Genomic DNA, 21,917 nt, shown 5'->3' with positions numbered 1-21,917 from the left:
CACTTTGCAAGGTTTGGGACCAGCATACCTTAAGAGCTATCTAATTCTGTATGAACCTACCTGGCTGTTAGGGTTGCCAACCTCCAGGTGGGACCTGAAGATCTCCCAGAATTGTAACTGATCTCCAGATAACAGATACTAGTTCCCCTGGAGAAAATGGTTGCTTTGGGTGGTGGCAGGGCTTTTTTTGAGCAGGAATGCACAGGAACACAGTTCTGGCTGGCTTGGTGTCAGGGGTGTTCCTGCTGGGCTTTTTCTACAAAACAAAAAGCCCTTGGATGGTGGACTCTGTGGCATTATACACTCTCCTACCCAAGTTCTACCTTTCCCAAAGCTCGACACCCAAATCTCCAGGCATATCCCAACCTGGAGTTGGCAACTCTACTAACTGCTGTGCTCATCTTCTGAGGTTATGTGGAAGACAGCCTAGGAGAGAGCCTTCTTGGTCATGGCGCCCAAACTATAGAACTCTGTCCCCAGGAATATTTGTCTGCACTCCTCTATCAGTAGATGAAGCCTTTATTATTTCACCTAAAGTTCCCTCAATGGCCTCCTCCTTCCAGCCCTGTGGTTTAATAGCCAGAATGTGGTTTTATATGTGTGTTCTACACTTGGTTGTAAATTGGACTTATGATTGGTTTATAATGTCCTGCTTTTAATTGCTAGCTGCCTTGGTGAGCCCTGATTGGGCAGAAAAACAGAATTTAAATTCAGAAAGTAAATAAGTGAAGTATGATTCAATATCATTTAGTCCGATCTTGCTTTTTATGCAGTCGAACATCTGATCACCTGCAAGTGCCCTCAGACAGCCCCATTATTAGTATCATTACTGACTGGTTACCTTGAATGTCCTTCTTTTCCTCCAAACTGCTTGGAGCAACTTGCATATCTGTGGCAGCTAGGGTTGCCAATCCCCAGGTGAGGACAGGGGATCCCCCTGTTTGAAGGCCCTCCCCCCACTTCAGGGTCATCAGAAAGCAGTGGGGGGAAGGAAATGTCTGCCGGACACTCCATTATTCCATATGGAGACTGATTCCCATAGGGTATAATGGAGAATTGATCTGTAGGCATCTGGGGCTCTGGGGGGGCTGTTTTTTTTAGGTAGATGCATCAACTTTTCAGCATAGCATCCAGTGCCTCTTCTCAAAATACCCTCCAAGTTTCAAAAGGATTGGAGCAGAGGGTCCAATTCTATGAGCCCCAAAAGATGATGCCCCTATTCTTCATTATTTCCAATGTGTGTGCACATTATTTCCAATGTGATTTAAAAGGTGTGCAGTCCCTTTAAATATGATGGCCAGAATTCCCTTTGGAGATCAATTATGCTTGTCACAGCCTTGCTCCTGGCTCCACCCCCAAAGTCTCCTGGCTCTACCCCCAAAGTCTCCTGGCTCCACCCCCAAAGTCCCCAGATATTTATTGAATTGGACTTGGCAATCCCAATGCCAGCCAAAGCAGCAGCTCAGTGGTAAAGCACATGCCTGTATGGAGAAGACCCCTGACTCCCTCCCTCCAGTTAGAGGATCTCAGGCAGTAGTAGGCAGTGAGAAAACCCCTTCTCTGCCTAAGGCCCTGAGAACTACTATCAGCCAAAGAAAATGCTGGATTAGATGGATCAGCCCTTTGTATCCTGCAGCATCCCATATACATATTGGAAATCTCCCATCCATGCAGCTTAGGCCCAGGTGGTCCGGCTAGCCATATCTCATGAGATCTCAGAAGCTAAGCAGGGTCAACCCTGGAAACCACCAAGGAAATCCAGGGTTGCTAGAAAGCTAGTTTGGTGTAGTGGTTAAGTGTGCAGACTGGGGAGAACCAAGTTTGATTCCCCACTCCTCCACTTGCACCCCGTGGAATGGCCTTGGGTCAGCCATAGCTCTGGCAGAGGTTGTCCTTAAAAGGGCAGCTGCAGGGAGAGTCCTCTCAGCCCCACCCACCTCACAGGGTGTCTGTTGTAGGGGAGGGAAATAAAGGAGATTGTGAGCCACTCTGAGATTCGAAGTGGAGGGCGGGATATAAATCCAATATCTTCTTCTTCTTCTATGTAGAGCCAGGCTATGCAAACCACCTCTCAGTGCCTTGAGAACCTTAAGTTGGCTGGGACTTGACAGCGCTTTACACAACCAAGCATCTCACAGCACTTATAATAACTTCAATAACTTTTATTTATATCCCGCCCTCCCCGCCGAGGCAGGCTCAGGGCGGCTCACAGACATGGAAAGTGCCATGATTACAATAAATACATTGTACAATAAAATACAATAAAATACATTAAAATAAGTTAATTAAAACCACAACAATTAAAGGTGCTATAGTACAACACAGTGTATATCAGATGGCTAGGTGTCACTTCAGGATTCCTTGTAGGCCATTTGAAAAAGAACAGTTTTACAGGCCCTGCGGAACTGATTATTGTCCCGCAGGGCTCGAACCTCCGCTGGTAGTTGATTCCACCAATGGGGAGCTGTTATTGAGAAGGCCTGCTCTCGAGTTGTTTTCAGTTTGGCCTCCCTTGGTCCAGGGATTTTTAAGAGGTTTTGGGAGCTAGATCTCAGGGTTCTCTGGGGGATATATGAAGAGAGGCAGTCCCTAAGGTAGGCAGGTCCTCGGCCATATATGTGTTGTGTGTCTCACGCCTTCAGAACAGACTCATGTGGATCCTTCTTCTCAGTGACTCCATCAATTATTGAGCAATGGGGGGAAAGCAGTGATCAGAATCAACACTCAGAGTCTAAAGAAAAGTCAGTCTTTTCCACTTCTCCAAGCTCTGTTTGTACATCTCCCAGCTTTGATCTTTTCATCACCATGCTTAATTAAGCCTGAATCATCAGCGTGCTGCCAGAACATCTTCTGTCCTGGCTTCAATTTCCCATCGCCTGGTGAAGAAAAACACCATGCTTGGAAACCAGCCATCTTCCTCCCAAACAGACAATCTAATCAAAGGAATCAACGGCGTTTCTGTGTCATTTTGCACTTTTTATATATATATATATATATATATTTCCATCATTGTGTCTAATCCTTGAATGGAATGAGTGCAGAAATGTCCTGTCCTCAATAGACAAAATGCTCTCAGCAGCCTAGGGGGGGCGGGGAGGGGGATTATTCTGAGGTTTGGCTGCCCAAAAGCAGCTGCTATCATATGCAGTAAATTCTTTTCACTAAGTTGCAAAATGTGGCACTTTTTTTTGCAATTGATAGGACATTTGGCCTCGTTAAATACCCACACAAAAGACCAGAAGGAGCTAGTTCCTGTCCATTACATGAGCAATAAACAGTTTTTAAAACATGGACTAATTAAATAATTACTCAATAGACCACAGAGATTCTGATCTGTCATGTAGCTAATGTGCAGTTTCCCAAAAACTAGCTAATTAAAGTAATTACCCAACAGAGCTGGATGACTCTAAACGAGCCATTTATTGTCACTGGGTACTTAGTACCTAGATAGAAGGGAAATTCCCCCGAAAAAACTAATGATATTATGTTGTAAATAAATTATCTGATCTCTAGATTAGTAGTGATTTTGCACTTTTAAAAATTGTATTGGTTTGACACCATTTACTTTGATAAATACACATTCATGTCATTAGCAAGGCTTGATTGGGCATGGTTTTTTGTTTGCTTCTTTGTTTAGCCAATTTGAAATATTAATTTCTGTGAGAGAACTTTAGATGTGAATTGGTCACTTTTTTCACTTCATACAGGGGAAATGCGCCTTAGCGAAATAACCTAACCTGGGAAATAAATAGTCATTTGAACACTGAATAGATTCATTGCAGCCTAAACTTTTGTGCCCCCTTTATCAGGTGTGGGGCACTCATTCACATGTACAGAGAGGAAAATTTTCGAAGTGGGATTAAATGCCCATGGAGTTCAAAAGTTAAAGGTTGTGATTTTGTTTGTGTGTGTAAAATGCAAACATATGTAAGATAAATAGCGTATGTAACTAGAGTTGCCAGGTCTGTGTTGGAAAATACCTGGAGACTTTGGAGCTGGATCCAGGAGAAGGTGAGGTTTGGGGAGGGGAGGGGCCTCAGCAATAATGCCATAGAGTCCGCCCTCCATTTTCTCCAGGGGAGCTGATCTCTGCCACCTGGAGATCAGTTGGAAAAGTGAGAGATCTCCAGGCCCCACCTGGAGGCTGGCAACTCTATTTAAACCATATAAGATCTTAAACTTGTGTCGTGTGCTGGCATAGTGTCATGGTTTGAACATTGGACTAGGATCTAGGAGACTCAGGTTCAAATCCCAACTCTGCTACTGAAACTTGCTGTGTGATCTTGGGGCAGTCAGACTCTCTCTGTCTAATCTACTTGGCAGGGCTGTTGTGAGGCTAAAAATGCAGGAGCGGAGAATGACATAAGCTGTCCTGGGTCCTTATTGGGTAGAAAAGTGGGGCATGAAACAAACAAATAGTGGATAGAAAAGTGATATATATGTTTAAGTCCCAGTTAATACTATTAAACTACTGATAAGTTCCAATTTATCAGTTTCACACTTCAGCAGATACAGACCACTGCAGAATATAAGAAGCTGAGAAAGAAGCAGGCAGAGTTATTTGTGAGTAAGGCACTTTAGGGTGTGGAATGTCTCTCTGTCTCTCTGCCTTTGTCTCTGTTTCTCTCTCAGAGGACCTGATGTGGTTTAGGATCTAATTACATTCTATCCCCAGGTCCAGTCAGCAATTCTGGCCTAGGAGTTCTACACTCAGATCTCAATTCCCAGATGTTTGGGACCCCAATTTTATTAAGACTAATGGTTGATGTGAAGAAGGACTTCAGCCTCACACCACCACCATTTCCCTGACCCACGTGCCTCTGTGGAGGCACTGTTACTCCCATTTGGAGAAAGGTAACATGCAGGCTTCGGATTCAGTGGGAGCTCACAGGAGCACAGCTCCTGAACCTTTCTGAGAGTTCCACCTTCTCCTTAGAGTTCCACCTCCTTGTCCATTGAATAGTATGTACAGCTGCATAACAATCCCTGGATGAGCTCCACCACCTATTTTTCTACAAAATGACCCCTGGTAACATGTATTCATGGCTACATGCATGCTGGTCAAGTATTCCTGGTGGGACAAATAACAGCTCCCAGGGACTGTTTCAGGTGGGGAGAATTATGTTCTAATCAGTAAAGCAAATCCTACAAAGAACCTATTAGTCCCCAGTGCTTTCTGAATTTTTTTTTTTAAAACTACACCGGTAGTACTGCCTATAGAATACTCCGGGAAGAGGAGACCATAAAACAGCAGAGACAAGATCGGCACCCTCCTATTTGCACCTCTCTGAGTCTCCAAAGTCCTGTTTCCTGCTAGGGATGCTCCAAATTTCATTACAAATGTGTTTGACTGTTGAACCTACTGTGGTTGAAGGTGACAAAGATGTGAGCCAATCACTTAGTCTTGAGTTTGCCAGCTGTGGGATGGAAACACCTGGAGATTTGGGGGGTGGAGTCTGAGAGGGCGGAGTGTGGGGAAGGAAGGGACCTCAGCAGGGAATAATGCCATAGAGCTATGGTTGCCAGGTCCAATTCAATAAATATCTGAGGACTTTGGGGGTGGAACCAGGAGGATTTGAGGGTGAGGCCAGGAGACATTGGGGATGGAGCCAGGAGCAAGGTTGTGACAAGCATGATTGAACTCCAAAGGGGGTTCTGGCCATCACATTTAAAGGGACCACACACCTTTTAAATGCTTTCCCTCCATTGGAAATAATGAAGGATAGGGGCACCTTCTTTGGGGGCTCATAGAATTTGACCCCCTGGTCCAATCTTTTTGAAACTTGGTGGGGGGTTTGAAGAGACCCCCTACCTCTAGCTCAAAACATAGCTCCCCTCAGATACCCACAGATCAATTTTCCATTATACTCTATGGGAATCAGTCTCCATAGGGAATAATGAAATCCCCAGCAGACCTCCCCCCTCCCTGCTTTATGATGAAGTGGAGGGAGGGCCTCCAAACCAGGGGATCCCCTCTCCCCACATGGGATTGGCAACCCTACATAAAGCCCACCAGGCCTCAGCTTCAGTGGGAGCTCACAGGAGCACAGCTCCTGAACCTTTCTGAGAGTTCCACCTCCTCCTCCCCACCTTGTCCATTGAATAGTAGGTGCAGCTGCATAACAATCCCTGGATGAGCTCCACCACCTATTTTTGTACAAAATGACCCCTGAAGCCCCCTCTCCCAAGCAGCCATTTTCTCTAAGTGAACTGATCTCTGTCACCTGGAGGTCAGTTGTAGTAGTGGGAGATCAGTTGTAATAGTGAGCGATCTCCAGCCACCACTGGAGACTCGCATCCCTACATAGTCTGTTTGGCTTGCCCTGAGCAGCCACGAAGCCTACCAAACTGGTTTACATGAGGCTTCCCCAAACCTGTGCATGTGCAAAGACACTGTTGGTTGAAACCAATTGCCAGTCATTAGCATCACAAAAGACTACTTTGATAGACACTGAATGGTAGGATAGCATTGAAACAGCATTTATTGATGACTGGTTTGTAGGGTCTGAAGCTATTTCAAGGGTGGCCAACGGTAGCTCTCCAGATCTTTTTCGCCTACAACTCCCATCAGCCCTAGACAGCATGGCCAATGGCTGGGGCTGATGGGAGTTGTAGGCAAAAAACATCTGGAGAGCTACCATTGGCCACCCCTGGTCTATTTAAACCCTTGCCTTCTGAATGGAACAGTTCCACAGCAAGGATGGGCTGTGGGAGAATGTGTGTCCATGAAACACCAGTTGGGGTGTAGTGCATAATCAGTGAGAAATACTACAAAACGATCTGCTGAGCACCCATGAACTGGCCAACAAATTACTGATCTGATTGTTGAAAAATCAGGTCTCTGTTTCCAACCAGCAAATGGAACACAAGCCAAACTGGTGGGTGTTGGAACATATCTCCACTCCCTACCACCTTCATATAAAATAATCTGAGATTCAGGGCCTGCATCAACTGTCTCTCTTTTGGTAGGAAGAGCGAGAGAGATAAGGAAAGTTGTGACAGTGTGTGAGAAGGAAGGAAGCGAGGACTGGCAGTAGTATAATGTCAGACTGATAATTGCTTAGGAGTCCTAAGTTAGGATACTTTTTATAGAGTCAATGGAGGCATTTTCTCCCTTTCTCCCTCTTTTCACATGATCTCCTATCTGGCTTATTCTTTAGAGCATTACTACTGCTATTACTTAAAAAAAAAAAAAAACCATTCAAGGAACCCAAGGCAGCTTAAGAGAGCCAGGTTCAATCAATCAATCAACATTTTATTTATATCCCGCCCTCCCCGCCGAAGCAGGCTCAGGGCGGCTAACAACATCAAGTACAATAAATTATACAATAAGTATTTAAAAACAGTAACTAGTTTTAAAACAGTCTAATTTAAAATTTCTAAAATTAACATTCTGGTGCTATTTCAACATGGTGGTGAAAATCGCTTAGGCGAGTCCCTCTGTCATTTTAATCGGTGAAGGCCATCCCAAAAAGGATGGTCTTGCAGGCCCTGCAAAACTGTTTAAGGCTCCGCAGGGCCTGCACTTCTTCTGGGAGCTGGTTTCATAGGTGTGGGGCTACGATAGAGAAGGCCCGCATATGAGTGCTCTGCAGTTTTGCCTCCTTCGGCCCCGGGGATGGTCAATTGGTTCTTCCCTGCTGATCACAGTGCTCTTTGGGGTTCATACAGGTAAAGACGGTCTCTCAGGTAGGCAGGTCCTCGGCCATATAGGGCTTTAAAGGTAATAACCAGCACTTTGTAATGAATCCGGTATGTAACTGGCAACCAGTGCAGTCCGTGCAGCCCTGGCTGTATGTGCTCCCACTTCGGGAGCCCCAATAGCAGCCTAGCCGCCGCATTCTGCACCAACTGCAACTTCTGGGTTCGGCACAGAGGCAGCCCCATGTAGAGGGCATTACAGTAATCCAATCTCGAGGTGACCATTGCATGAATCACTATTGCTAGGTCCTGACGCTCTAGGAAGGGGGCCAACTGCCTTGCCCGCCTTAGATGAAAAAAGGCTGACTTGGCAGTGGCTGCTATCTGGGCCTCCATTGATAGTGAAGGCTCCAGTAGAACTCCCAAGCTCCTGACCCAGTGCGCCGCTTTCAGCGGCACTCCGTCAAAAACCGGGAGCGGTATTTCCCTCGCCAAAGCACCCCGACCCACACAAAGGACCTCTGTCTTCGTCGGATTCAGCTTCAACCCACTCAGCCTTAGCCAGGTTGCCACAGCCTGCAGTGCCAGGTCCAAATTCCCTGGGACGCAGTCAGGCCGGCCATCCATTAGCAGATAGAGCTGGGTGTCATCTGCATATTGATGACACCCAAGCCCATGCTTCCAAGCAATCTGGGCAAGGGGGCGCATAGAGATATTAAATAGCATCAGAGAGAGAACTGCTCCCTGAAGCACTCTACAGTCTAGTGTGTGCCTCTGGGACAGCTCACCCCCGATTGCCACCCTTTGTCCCCGACCCTCGAGGAAGGAGGAGAGCCATTGTAAAGCTGACCCCCTAACCCCTACATCGGCGAGGCGGCGGGTCAGTAGCTGATGGTCGACCATGTCGAACACAGCTGACAGATCTAACAGCATCAGTACCGCCACGCCACCTCGGTCCAGATGCCGCTGGAAGTCATCTGCCAAGGCGACCAGTACTGTCTCTGTCCCGTGACCTGGACAAAAGCCGGACTGGCAAGGGTCTAGGATGGAAGCGTCATCCAGAAAACCCTGCAACTGCAACTCCACTGCCCTCTCGATATTTTACCTAAAAATGGTAAATTAGAGACCGGTCGATAATTTGCCAATTCGGCCGGATCTGCTGTACTTTTTTTCAGGAGGGGGCAGACCATAGTCTCTTTCAAGGGTGTTGGAAAACGCCCCTCCAGGAGGGATCTATTTATGATGTCCCGTAAAGGACATCTAAGCTCCCTCAGGCAAGATTTAATTAGCCAAGAGGGGCACGGGTCCAAATCGCAAGTTGTTGGGCATGCAGAGGAAAGAATTCCATCAACTTCCTCCAGGCTGAGTGGGTCGAAGTGATCCAGAACTAAACCAGAAGACAGGCATGGAGCCTCCAGTTCATGTACTGTATCCAATGTGATGGGCAAGTCCTGGCGGAGCGACGTGATCTTATCTACAAAAAAATTCACAAAAGCCTCATAGCCTATTTCTAATTCGCTCACATTTGATCTGCCTTGAGGCAGTGTAGTTAAGTTTCCAATTATTCTAAACAATTGTGCCGGGCACAAATTTGCAGACGCAATCCTGGCCGCAAAGTAATCTTTCTTTATGGCCTTGACTGCCATCTCATAAGACCTCATAAACGTTCTGTAGGATGTTCTCATCGCTTCATCACGAGTACACTGCCACTGCCTCTCTAGCCATCTGAGCCCTTGTTTCAGCTGATGTAGCTCCAAGGTATACCATGGAGCCAGCCTCGCACAAGGGCACAGAGGGCATCGGGGCATGATCTCATTGATCGCCCTGGATAGCCGATCTTGCCAGGCCTCAACCAGGATATCAAGGGAGTCGCCAGGGGGCCAAGGATCCCGTAGAGCCATTTGGAACCGTTCCGGGTCCATCAGGCTTCGCGGGCGAGCCAAAATAGGCTCTCCGCCCATACAGGGTTGAGGCAACGTCTCCATACGGGCTTTGAGGGCTAGGTGATCCGACCATGGTACCGCTTCCACTGTGATATCGTTCACCAGAATCCCGGACGCAAAGATCAAATCCAGCATGTGTCCTGCCTGATGCGTAGGGGTTGGTGTAGTGGTTGTGTGTGGACAATTATCTGGGAGAACCGGGTTTGATTCCCCACTCCTCCACTTGCAGCTGCTGGAATGGCTTTGGGTTAGCCATAGCTCTCGTAGGAGTTGCCCTTGAAAGGGCAGCTTCTGAGAGAGCTCTCTCAGCCCCACCCACTTCGCAGAGTGTCTGTTGTGGGGGGAGAAGATATAGGAGATTGTAAGATGCTGATTCAGAGAGAAAAGTGGGGTATAAATCTGCAATTCTTCTTCTTCTTCCAACCCCCTGCACAATGCAGGAAATTTACAAACATCTCCCCCTAATTTCATGGGTCTCATTGCCCCCATTTTAGCCACACAATGGAGCAACCTCCTTCTTTTGAAGGAGAAATGGCAGAGTGGCTGCAGGTGGAGCCTCTGGGTGGAAGTTCTGCCCGCAGCTGATCTGGGACAAGGGAAGGATCTAAGTTGTGCCTTCAAAATGGTGGTAACTATGGGTGAAATTCTAGCAGGAGCTCCTTTGCATATTAGGCCACACACTCCTGATGTAGCCAATCCTCCAAGAGCTTACAAAAAAGAGCCTTGTAAGCTCTTGGAGGATTGGCTACATCAGGGGTGTGTGGCCAAATATGCAAAGGAGCTCCTGCTAGAATTCCACCCCTGGTGGTAACTAAGCTTCATCTCACCCCCCTCCTCATCACTATATTGGGCTTTTTAAAAGTTCATAGCTGAGCAATAGTACAAGATAACTTCAAGAGGAAATACGTGACTTCCGGAACAGCCCTAATAGCACTTATAGTAGGCTGAGGAACTTTTGGTAACAAAGATTCAGATGAGCTTTCTGTAGGAACTTAAGGGTTTTTCAAAACATTAAGACTACAAGAGGGAAGTCAGAATAGAGCCAGAAGCCTTTGGGAAAAAAATGCAAAAGTGAATCTCTTGTAAGGATTTCCCCTTGCTGTAAATGCAAATCAGACAGTTGTCAAAAGACAGTTTTGTTTTCACTTCCTTGTTAAAACAAATATATACCCTTGTTTTCACAGTAGCTATTCAGGGATGAATAAAAATACCAGATATGACACTTCTTCTTTTTCTCCTTCTCCTTCTTCCTGGCCTCCAGGTGGCTCCCAGAATTACAGCTCATCCTCAGACCACAGGGAGCAGTTCTCTGATAGAAATGTTTTGAAAAGCAGACTCTGTGGCATTGTACCCCACTGAGGTCCTTGTCTCCCCCAGGTCCCACCCCCAAAATATTCAGGAGCTTCTCAGCCTGGACCTGCCAAGCTTACCCCCTCATCCCCCACCAGTGGCAAGGGGTGACCTGGCAATCCTACATCTTCTTCTCCTCTTTCTCCTTCTCTCCGTCTCTGGTAAAATAATATCAGAACAGAAAAGAAGCTATGCTCTTTGGCACCTTTTTTTGGATAGAACTGTATTACGACATAGCTTTGAAGAACCTCAGAAGCAATTCACATTCCCACCCCCACCCCCCCGAACATCAAAGTCCAACTTTATGAGGTACTTCAACACTCACTGCCAATTAATACACTCTCAAAACAGATCTTTGGCTGAAGTGTTGCATTCTAGATAGGTGGGGAGTTGTCAGCAGGGCAGCTGCCTACTCTTCCTCCTAGACTTTGAACTCCCCCAGATCAGAAGCTGAACTGTGCAATCAGCTGTGAGTTTGCATCTGATCCCCCCCCCCCCACACACACACACAATGCCTTGGGTTCTGTTATGTCCATGCTTGAATACATATAGACCGATTTCCCACTAGCCTCAGGGTAGTGGGAAATCTCACGCTCCTCTTCTCTGCGGGGCTTCTATCGCATTTCACACTATCTGCCCCGGGGCTGCAACTTGCTTCACCTTTTTTGCATGGCAAACAGAAACTGATTTTTAAAGGATCTTGTTTGCTGCATGAAAAAGGCAGAGCGAGTTGCAGCCCCGGGGCAGATAGTGTGAAATGCGGCAGAAGCCCCACAAAGAAGAGGAGCAGGACAGCGGCATAAGGCTAGTGGGAAATCAGCCATAGACTCTGTGAGCGTCATCCCTGCTAACAATAAAACACCTGGATTGAAACAGCTGCAGCCTGGTTGGTCGGGCTGCCCTGGACTACGTATAGGGGGCTAGCGAGCTAGTTGGAATGCACCTATAAATCAGGAGCGGGGTGGAGTCTCACTGTATATAACCAGGCCATGCCCTGGGGTTTGCATGCTTGGAAACAGTTATGCTGAATCACTAGTAAAAGATGCTGATCACTACTCTGGGAGTCCTTGTTCTTTCCATTGAATCCAGTATTTAACAGATTCCATCTATACTGGGACCCAGCAGAGAGGTCAGAAGGTAACCTCCAATTAATAGGGGGATTACCTGGGAGTCAGCAGCAGAGTCCCCTGCTGCAACTAGCCTCTTTTGTGCCAAATGGCAGAAACAGGTTATGAACACCCAAACGGCCTGTCGATTAATAAGCTCCCTGAATGGAAGTGGTGAGCAGGGCTGGCTCTGCCTCTAGGCAAACTAGACAATTGCCTAGGGCGCCAGCCTTCTTGGGGCACCGAATTGGATGCCCCCATGTGACTTGATGTTATTAGTGGGGGGGCCCTCAAGAAGTTAGACTTGCCTGGGGTGCCAGACAGCCTAGGGCTGGCTCTGGTGGTGAGCAGGTTGTGAGCTGAACTGGCAGGTGTCTGAGCCTCCCCAGCCCGAAGATCTTTTCTCTTGGGGGATGTCTGCCCATGGGCAGCTATTGCTGTCAGCACCTCCCCACTGGTATCTGTGCAGACATTAGTGCTAGCCCAATGTGGCCCCAAAGTGAGGATTTTTCATAGCTGACAAACCTTTAAACAGGAAGAAGGAAATCAAGAAAATGCGAAGCTTCTATGACCAACCAAGCAGAACTGCAGCAGTGGAAACGGAATGGTCTCAGTGACAGAGAGGTCCTTGAAAGACAACTGCATACTGAGTGGATGTCAGCAGGGCTTTTTTTGAGCTGGAATGCACAGAGAGGAATGCAGTTCCAGCGGGTTTGGTGTCAAGGGTGTGGCCTAATATGCAAATGAGTTCTTGCTGGGTTTTGTAGAAAAACAATGTGTGAAACAATGGTAGCATCAGGGGGTGTGGCCCAATATGCAAATGAGTTCCTGCTGGGCTTTTCTACCCCAAACCCTGACTGTCAGGAATAGGCTACTATCAGGCTGCTATCTGTGTCAGGAAGAGTCACAACAGAGAATGTGGGAGGGAATAGCACCAAGTTACCAACTTTTCATATTGAGCCACACCCCCCCTGATGTAGCCAATCCTCCTGGAGCTTACAGTAGGCCCTGTAATAAGAGCCCTGTAAGCTCTTGGAGGATTGGCTACATCAGGGGGGCATGGCCTAATATGCAGAGGAGCTCCTGCTACGAAAAAAGCCCTGGTGTCCATCTTATTCTGATTGTCTCTCCTGTTACAATATTTTGGGGGACTACTACATTCTGCTCTAACATAAAACTAGGCTGGCCATATGATATTGGGTCTCAAAATGAATTCATTTCCTAAAGCAATAGATTTCAACCTGTGCCCAAGGGAATTGAAAGTTTCCTTAGAGACATATAAAGGGAATCAAAGACTTGTTATGGCAGACAAGTGCCTCTGAAAGACTTTTCCTTCCACTAGAGCCCTTCTTCTGCAATGTGTCCTACAAGACAGAGTTGGTTGGGTCCTGGGGATGGTTGCCAGCCCAAGAATGAAAACTGCAGGAAAATTTGGGATCAGGAACATGCTTGTACAGCATCTACCAGCGCTGGGACATCACTTTTGGCCCGAAGAAAAAGTGACATCAAAGCACTGAGGTAACGTTCTAAACACCCACCCAAATTGGAACTGTTTCAACACTTCAGAGGGCACAGTAGGGGAGACAAGAGCACTGCACTGTGGATCCAATAAGAATTGGGCCTTCACAACATTTCAAATTCACTTGAAAATGGTGATGCAATCCTCATGGCAGCAAAAAGGACTCTGTCATGTCTAGTTTGGCCCTCAGTCTCATTGGGCAATGACGAGCCCCACACAGAGATGCCAACCTACAAATGGGGCCTGGAAATCTCTGAGAATTGCACCTGGAGAAAATGGCAGCTTTGGAGAGTGATCTCTATGGCACTGCATTCCTCTGAGTTTCCTACCCTCCCCAAACCCAGCCCTCCCTGGTCTTCACCCCCAAATCTCCAGGAATTTCCCAATTGGAGATGGCAGTCCTAAACCCAGAGGCCTGACTAGCACCTTTTTGGAATTGAGAGTTCATGGTATGCTGTACCTCTGAGTTCTATGACAGATTCACAGGGTTTCCTCAGAACAATACCATTTGGGAAGTGTTACAGGAGATGAAATAATACTTCCAAAAACATGGGGGAGGGACGGTGGCTCAGTGGTAGAGCATCTGCTTAGTAAGCAGAAGGTCCCAGGTTCAATCCCTGACATCTCCAGAAAAGGGTCCAGGCAAATAGGTGTGAAAATCCTCAGCTTGAGACCCTGGAGAGCCGCTGCCAGTCTGAGAAGACAATGCTGACTTTGATGGACCAAGGGTCTGATTCAGTATAAGGCAGCTTCATGTGTTCATATGTTCATGACTGAGGGTGAGGTCAGACATTCAGAAAATCCCGCTACGGGCATGAGTGGAGTCTGAAAGCATGTCGGATTTTAAGCGGTTGTCCAAACGTCAGCATCTGCGAATGGTGGTTAGCTCATTCGAGTCCCACGTTGAGACGACTGGGGTGCGGACTAATTTGATACTGCTTTAAATCCGGAATAAAATTCTTCTGATGGTTCCTGAGCGGAATTTCTGTTTGAATGCTCCATCATTGGTGACTCGTTGGAAGCGCACCACCGCTTCCCGTCTAAAGCCCCCTGCAAATGATATCACTGCGCCAGTGAATGAGCGAGCGAATGTTGGCTCGATAAATCGTTTACCCACCCCTATGTCCGGAAACAAAACTCACTTTTGAAACTAGATGTGAACTAGATGTGAACTGATTTGAATCCCTGGGTTTTTTTCTGCACGTATAGTGCTCGTGCTGGAAAAGTAGTGCCAACAGACTAGTAAAACTGTTAATGATCCAACCCATTTAAAAGCGACGCGCATCCCTGCCCTCAAGAACGAGGTCATGGTGGGTGTGCGAGGTCTCTCGTGGAGAAGGGAGGAGACGCTGGATCTGCTCAATAGTGCAGATAGTGGGCATCACTGTGCCTGTGCTAATGCAGACTGATGTCTCATGAAACGAGGTCCAGTAGAGCACTCTGATCGACCAGCGACGAGACCCACATGGGATAGAAGGGGAGCCCGGCTGTTGTCTGATAGGGAAATTGGTTGTATGGTTTATAATAGAGGAGCGTTGCAGATGGATTTAATGCTGAGTGTGACCACACCCTGATACCTGCTTCAGAGTTCTCAGTTGTTTTTTTCTTCTTCAAGGCTTGTCTTTTTAAGACTAGGAATGTGCAAGCAGGAATGTGCATGAAGAAGAGGAGAATCAGCGAATGTCTGTCATGGCTCTTTCCCTTTTAAAAGTGACTAGAGAGGCATCCAAGTCTATCTCTTCTGACAGTTCAGAAACAGAGACTGTAATCTATTTGATTAGGCAAACGTGCCTCCTGCTATTGATTTAAATTGAGATAGCTAGCATCTTGCGTGAAGTTTCTGGTGGCTTTGTAGTTTACCCTCTCAGGATTAGTTTTATACCAGGGGAATCCTAGGTCAACCATTCATAAATACTTTTGCTATAGAAACAGATGGAAAGGACTGGCTGCCCATAATTCCGCTGCGCAAGAGTGTGAAGCCAAAGAAAGACCTAAGAAACCAAACATTCTGTTGGGAATGTGAGGATGGACTGTGTAAATGTGAGAAGGCCATTGGATTCAAAGTTGAGGTATTGGTAACTTAAAGATGTTCCAGGATTCAATGAGTGTCATGGATGGAATGGTGCTGGTCAAGGTTTGGGACTACATGATAGATTTATGATGTCACCTGATTTCTTTGCACTTGATCAGTTCTGCTTGTGGTTGTTATATCTGTGATGCCTCATTCAAACATACAGGTCAGCTACCTCCAATATGAATAAGCACTCATCATGAGGAGTGCTGATTAAAACCTACATTGTCCAAAAAGGAAATATTTCAGATTCAAATTTCAAAATCTTGATGAAACGAAGAAATTTCAGGGCCGCGGTCACACTCACCATTAAATCCATCCCTAACCCGTCGCTATTATACCCCGCAGCTTTTTTTACAATGAATTTCCTGATCAGACATCCCTCCATCCTTCAGTTCTAAGCAGCGTTGGTCCCGTTGCTGGTTGATCAGAGGTCTCAACCGGACCTCATTTTTTGAGATGGCATTCCACACTCGCACAAGTGCAGTTCGTGGGATATTGTGCTTGTCTTTTTTTTTTTAAGGTGCCAGAAAAGGTGGGCGATCTGCCCCCCCCCCCCCCATTTAAACACCTAGAAAGGAAGGGGAAGACCAGGAGTTCTCTTTGCTGTCTCTCTGCCTGGTGGGGAGAGAGCAAAGGTTTGAGATCTTCCTCCCCCCCATTTAAACACCCCAATGTGGTGTTTAAATGGGGGGGGAGCCACACAACTCTCTTTGCTGTCTCTCTGCCTGGTGGGGAGATAGCAAAGGTGGGTGATCTTCCTCCCCCCCCCATTTAAACACCCCGACGTGGTGTTTAAATGGGGGGGCAGCATGGCAACTCTCTTTGCTGTCTCTCCACCTGGGGGGAGCATGGCAACTCTCTTTGCTGTCTCTCCACCTGGCGGGGAGACAGCAAAGGTGGGTGATCTTCCTCCCCCCTCCATTTAAACACCCCGATGTGGTGTTTAAATGGGGGGGGGAGCATGGCAACTCTCTTTGCTGTCTCTCCACCTGACGGGGAGACAGCAAAGGTGTGTGATCTTCCTCCCCCCCCCATTTAAACACCCCGACATGGTGTTTAAATGGGGGGGGAGCATGGCAACTCTCTTTGCTGTCTCTCCACCTGGCGGGAAGATGGCAAAGGTGGGTCATTTTCCTCCCCTGGCAGGGAGACAGCAAAGGTGGGCAATCTGCCTCCCCCCCCCATTTAGGAAAGGTCCCCTGTGCAAGCACCAGTCATTTTCGACTCTGGGGTGACGCTGCTTTCACAAAGTTTTCATGGCAGACCTATTACGGGGTGGTTTGCCATTGCCTTCCCCAGTCATCTATACTTCCCGCCCCCCCAGCAAGCTGGGTACATATTTTACCGACCTCAGAAGGTTGAAAGGCTGAGTCAACAATTGCTGGCACAATGATATCATTTGGAGTGGGCTCTCACAGGGAAGCAGATGTACGCTTGCGACGATTCTGCTACAATGGAGCATTCAAACATAGAAAGTACACGCGGGAGTCGTCGGAAGCATTCTTATTCCGGATTTAATGTACTATCAAAAAAGTCCGCGTCTCAGTCGTAGCAGTTCGGGACACGAACGAGCCAACGACCATTGCCAGAATCTGATGTTTGGACAACCGCATAAAATCCGACATGCATCTGGCTTTCATCCATGCCCATCTCGTCAGTTTATGTGTGTCTGACCTCGGCCCAGGTCTGTTAAATCAAGAACAGGAGAACGTGTATTCTTAAGTGCAGTCACCAAAAAACAAGAATCCAGAACCTACTTAGCACATGACTGCAGATTCAGGTGGGTAGCCATGTTGGGTCTGAAGCAACAGAACAAAGTTTGAGTCCAGTGGCCCTGACCTGGATAGCCCAGACAAGCCCAATCTGATCAGGTCTTGGAAGCTAAGTAAGGCCAACTCTGACAAGTACTTGGATGGGAGACCTCAGGGCTTTCTGGAGGACGTATCGGCACTAGACCCATTCCAGTCTGGTTTCCACCCTGGCCATGGGACTGAGACTGTTCTGTTTACTCTAACAGATGACCTCCAAATGCAGTTGGATCGAGGCAGGTGAGCACTGCAGTTATTTTTAGATCTTACAGCAGTATTCAACACATTTGACTATGCTTTGTTGACTCACCACCTCACTGATGTAAGTATCCATGGAGTGGTCTTGCAATGGCTTTCTTCCTTTCTCCATGGTCGGGGACAGAGGGTGGTACAAGGGGAGGATGTGTTACCCCCTGCTGTATGGGGTTCCACAAGAAGCACTTCTTTCCCTGATGTTGTTCAACATCTTTATGTGTCCCCTTGCTCAGCTGGTATGGAGGTTTGGGATGAGATGCCATCAATATGCAGATGACACCCAGCTATATTTGCTGTTGACCGACTGGTCAGCTGCGGTCCCATCATCTCTGGGCAAAGGTTTGGAGGCCATGGTGGGCTGGCTAAGGAAGAGCAGGCTGAAGCTGAACCCATCAAAGACAGAGGTTCTGTGACTGGGGGGGAGTGGGGTTGGAGTTGAAGTGCAGACTGCCAACTCCTGACAGGGTGCTATTAGCACCAGCACCAACCATCAAGAGTTTAGGAGTGACACTGGACACCTCTCTCTCAATTGAGGCCCAGGTCATGGCATTTTTTTTAATCTCTGCCAAGCCTGGCAGCTGGCACCCCTCCTACCTCACCAGGACATGGCCACAGAAATCCATGTGATGGTCACTTTCAGATTAGAGTAATGTAACTCACTCTATGCTGGCCTATTCTTGAGTCTGACCTGGAAGCTCCAATGGGTCCAGAATGCAGTGTCATTGAATCCTGACAGGAACACCTTGGACGGTACACATTCAACCTGCGCTGCACCAGCTTGCATTGGCTTCTGGTTGAGTACCAAGTCAGATTCAAGGTTTTGGTTATGACATTTAAGACTATGAGCAATCTGGGACTGACATATCCACAGGACCATCTCCTCCACTATGTCCCTGGAAGAGCATTACACTCTGCTGGTAAGAACCTGCTGGTGATCCCCAACCCTAAAGAGATCCGGCTGTCCTCAATGAGGGCCAGGACTTTTTCAGTCCTGGCCCCAACTTGGTGGAATGGTCTACCAGAAGACACCAGGGCCCTGTGAGATCCCCAACAGTTTTGCAGGGCCTGTAAGGTGGAGATGTTCTGCCAACCCTTTGTATAGTACAGCCAGGGATCATTTTGTAAAAAAATAGGTGGTGGAGCTCATACAGGGATTGTTATGCAGCTGCACCTACTATTCAATGGACAAGGTGGGGAGGAGGAGGGAGAACTGTCAGAAAGGTTCAGGAGCTGCACTCCTGTGAGCCCCTGCTGAATCCGAGGTCTGAGCACAGTGATAGTTGCCGTGCTGGCACCTTTCTCCTTCACCCCTATTGGGTGGTCCTCCCCCCCCCTCCCGATCCTGATGCAATGTCTGGTGATCTGAACATGTAGCATTTTAATGAGATGCCATCAGGATCTGTAATTTGTTTCAATTTAACTGGATTTATTGAGTTAAATGTATGTATTTTGTTTTCTTGTTGTACATTGCCTGGCACCAGCTGGGATGGACAATTCATTAAGTTGAAATAATAATAATAATAATAATAATAATAATAATAATAATAATAATAATAATAATAATAATAATAATAATAATAATAATAATAATAGCAGCAGTAGTAGTCAAGAGGTGAAGGCAGGCTTTATTCAGCCACCTCTCTGAATATCCTCCATGCCCCCAGTAGCAGTCAGTCAAAAGAGGTTGCCATACACATTAAAAAAAATACAAAAATACCCCCCCAAAAAGTTTGAGTCCAGTGGTACCTTTAAGACCAACAAAGATTAATCATGGGTATAAGCTTTTGTGGGCACACACAAGCTTATACACAGAATTAAACTTTGTTGGTCTTATAGGTGCCGCTCGACTCAAACGTTGTTCCTTAGCTGTCTTTCTCAGAAGTAGGCACGTGTGTAAATCCTTGCTTTCAAGAAAACAGGAAATCCCCTTCACTGTTGGACCATTTTAATTTGTTGAAACTGTGGGAAGTATAAGGAAGATTCCCCCAGTCCTTGCCTTGTATTTCATCTAAAATTTAGTTACAAAACATGGAAAATAAACACTTATTAATATCAATTTCTGATTTGTCGATGTGTCTTAAGCACATTGCATATTTCATGACGTCATTGGGGCCGAGGCAGGAAGCTCGGCACCCTTCCCAAGCATCATTCTAAATTTATTTTCTTTCCAAGTCACCCTGCAAAACTTGGCAGCTAAAATCATAAATACCCAGCTCAGTCAGTCATTGCCCCACCTGTTCCCATGCTACACCCACTCGCAGACCGGAGAGCTCTACATATGAAGTAACTGGGCCATTAAAGGCAGAGACAAGAATGTCATTTGTGGCTAATGCAAAGAAGCCTCCAGCCAATGGGTAATGCAAAAAAAAAAAAAAATCACACCACACCTTTGCTGCAAAAAGAGGAAAGTCATGGCTCTCCATCTCTGCTTAAGATCTGCCTATGTCCCCTTGTAAAGAGGGTCAGATCAACTCTTGTAAAGAGGGTCAGATCAACTCTTAAACAAGATGTGTTACTCTGCCACAGGCCAGAGATTTTGGACTGCAAGAAAAGGGCAGTAACTTGACAATTATTTCATGTATTTTGTTTTGTTCATTTGTTTTTCTGATTCAGGCATCCAAAGGCATGGCCTGCCTATTTTTGAACTATATTTAGGAACATCTTGGCCATGAACAAGTCCTTCTGTGTAGGAAATAGCTCAGAACTCGAGGGTGCCTTGATCTCCCAATGCATGCAGGATCATCATGTGTGATGAGATATTCCCATAAGAGTGTGCCAGGATCTTATGGATGGGTGTGTATAGGAAATGTGCCTTGTGAAGGGAATGGTCCTTGCAGAACTGGCAAAAACACATTTTTGATTTTCAAGAAACCTTAAAGAAGGTCTGACTCCACACAGGGGAGACTCCAGAAGTTGTGCAGATACCTCAAGACTGCACACTGCCAACCCTTCAGGGGTCAGGGGTCATTTTGTAGAAAAATAGGTAGTGGAGCTCATCCAGGGATTGTTATGCAGCTGCACATAATATTCAATGGACAAGGGGTGGAACTCTCAGAAGGAGGAGGTGAAACTCTCAAAAAGGTTCAGGAGCTGTGCTCCTGTGAGTTCCCACTGAATCTGAGGCCTGGTAGTAGTTAGGAGCAGCAGACTCTAATCTGGAGAACTGGGTTTGATTCCCCACTCCTCCACACAAAGCCTGCTGAGTAACTTGGAGACAGTTCCCTCAGAGAACTCTCAGTCCCACCTACCCCACATGGTGCCTGCTGTGGGGAGAGGAACGGAATGTGATTGTGTAAGCCACTTTGAAACTCCTAAAAGTAGAGTAAAGTGGCATATAAAAACTTCTCCTCCTCCTTCTCCTTTCTCCCTTGTCCATGAAAGGTAGACAGGACTACAGAGAGGCAGGGCTTTTTTTGAGCAGGAATGCACCGAAACACAGTTCTGGCTGGCTTGGCATCAGGGGGTGTGGCCTAATATGCAAATGACTTCCTTCTGGTCTTGTGCAAAACAATGGTGACATCAGGGGATGTGGTCTAATATGGTCTACAGAAAAAGCCCTGCAGAGATTCCAGGTTCTGGATCAGCGTGCATCTTTCCTCTTGTTCCTTCCTCCAATACTTTCAGTAGATAAATGGTGTTTTTAAATGTATCAGGTATAAACATAAAAATGTATTTTTGTATGTAGTAATTAATAATAAAACTGTTAATAACCATGCATACTCAGGGCTTTTTTGTAGAAAAAGTTCAGCGGGAACTCATCTGCATATTAGGCCACACCCCCTGACATCACCCTTGTTTCACAAAGGGCTTTTTGGTAGAAAAAGCCCAACAGAACTCATTTGCATATTAGGCCACACCCCCTGATGCCAAGCTAGCTGGAACTGTGTTCTTGCTCAAAAACAGCCCTGTGCATGCTGATTCATTATACAGGAAGCTTTGATTCTGTAAACCACTGACCCTCAGGTGAAAGACTGGTCTTTGTCCACTCAGCTTAGCCAATTTGGATGAATACATTGGTGACCTTCACACTCCTCCGGCCCTGGAGCAGTTTATCCTCTCTGCCCTTTTCCCCGAAATGCAGGTTGTCATTTATATGTTTTGTTGCATTTGACAATACATGTTCACTTCTAGTAGTCAGAGTATTATTATGTTTACAATTCACAGTAGTAGTTACTACAGCAGTTTGCAGGATGAGAACTTGAATGGAGCACATTCGTGCCC

At 46.7% G+C, this 21,917-nt stretch overlaps 1 protein-coding gene across 1 annotated transcript in view; it reads left to right on the top strand.

Annotated features, from left to right (window-relative positions):
* Positions 1 to 21,917, top strand: part of LOC132578362 (testicular haploid expressed gene protein-like) — a 161,221-nt gene that overhangs the window by 85,932 nt on the left and 53,372 nt on the right. The gene's annotated exons all lie outside the window — the stretch shown is intronic.

This window comes from Heteronotia binoei, chromosome 10 (genome assembly GCF_032191835.1).
Source record: "Heteronotia binoei isolate CCM8104 ecotype False Entrance Well chromosome 10, APGP_CSIRO_Hbin_v1, whole genome shotgun sequence".
NCBI lineage: Eukaryota > Metazoa > Chordata > Lepidosauria > Squamata > Gekkonidae > Heteronotia > Heteronotia binoei.
The sequence above is the reverse complement of the archived record's forward strand: the minus strand, read 5'-3'. Positions and strand labels throughout refer to the sequence as shown.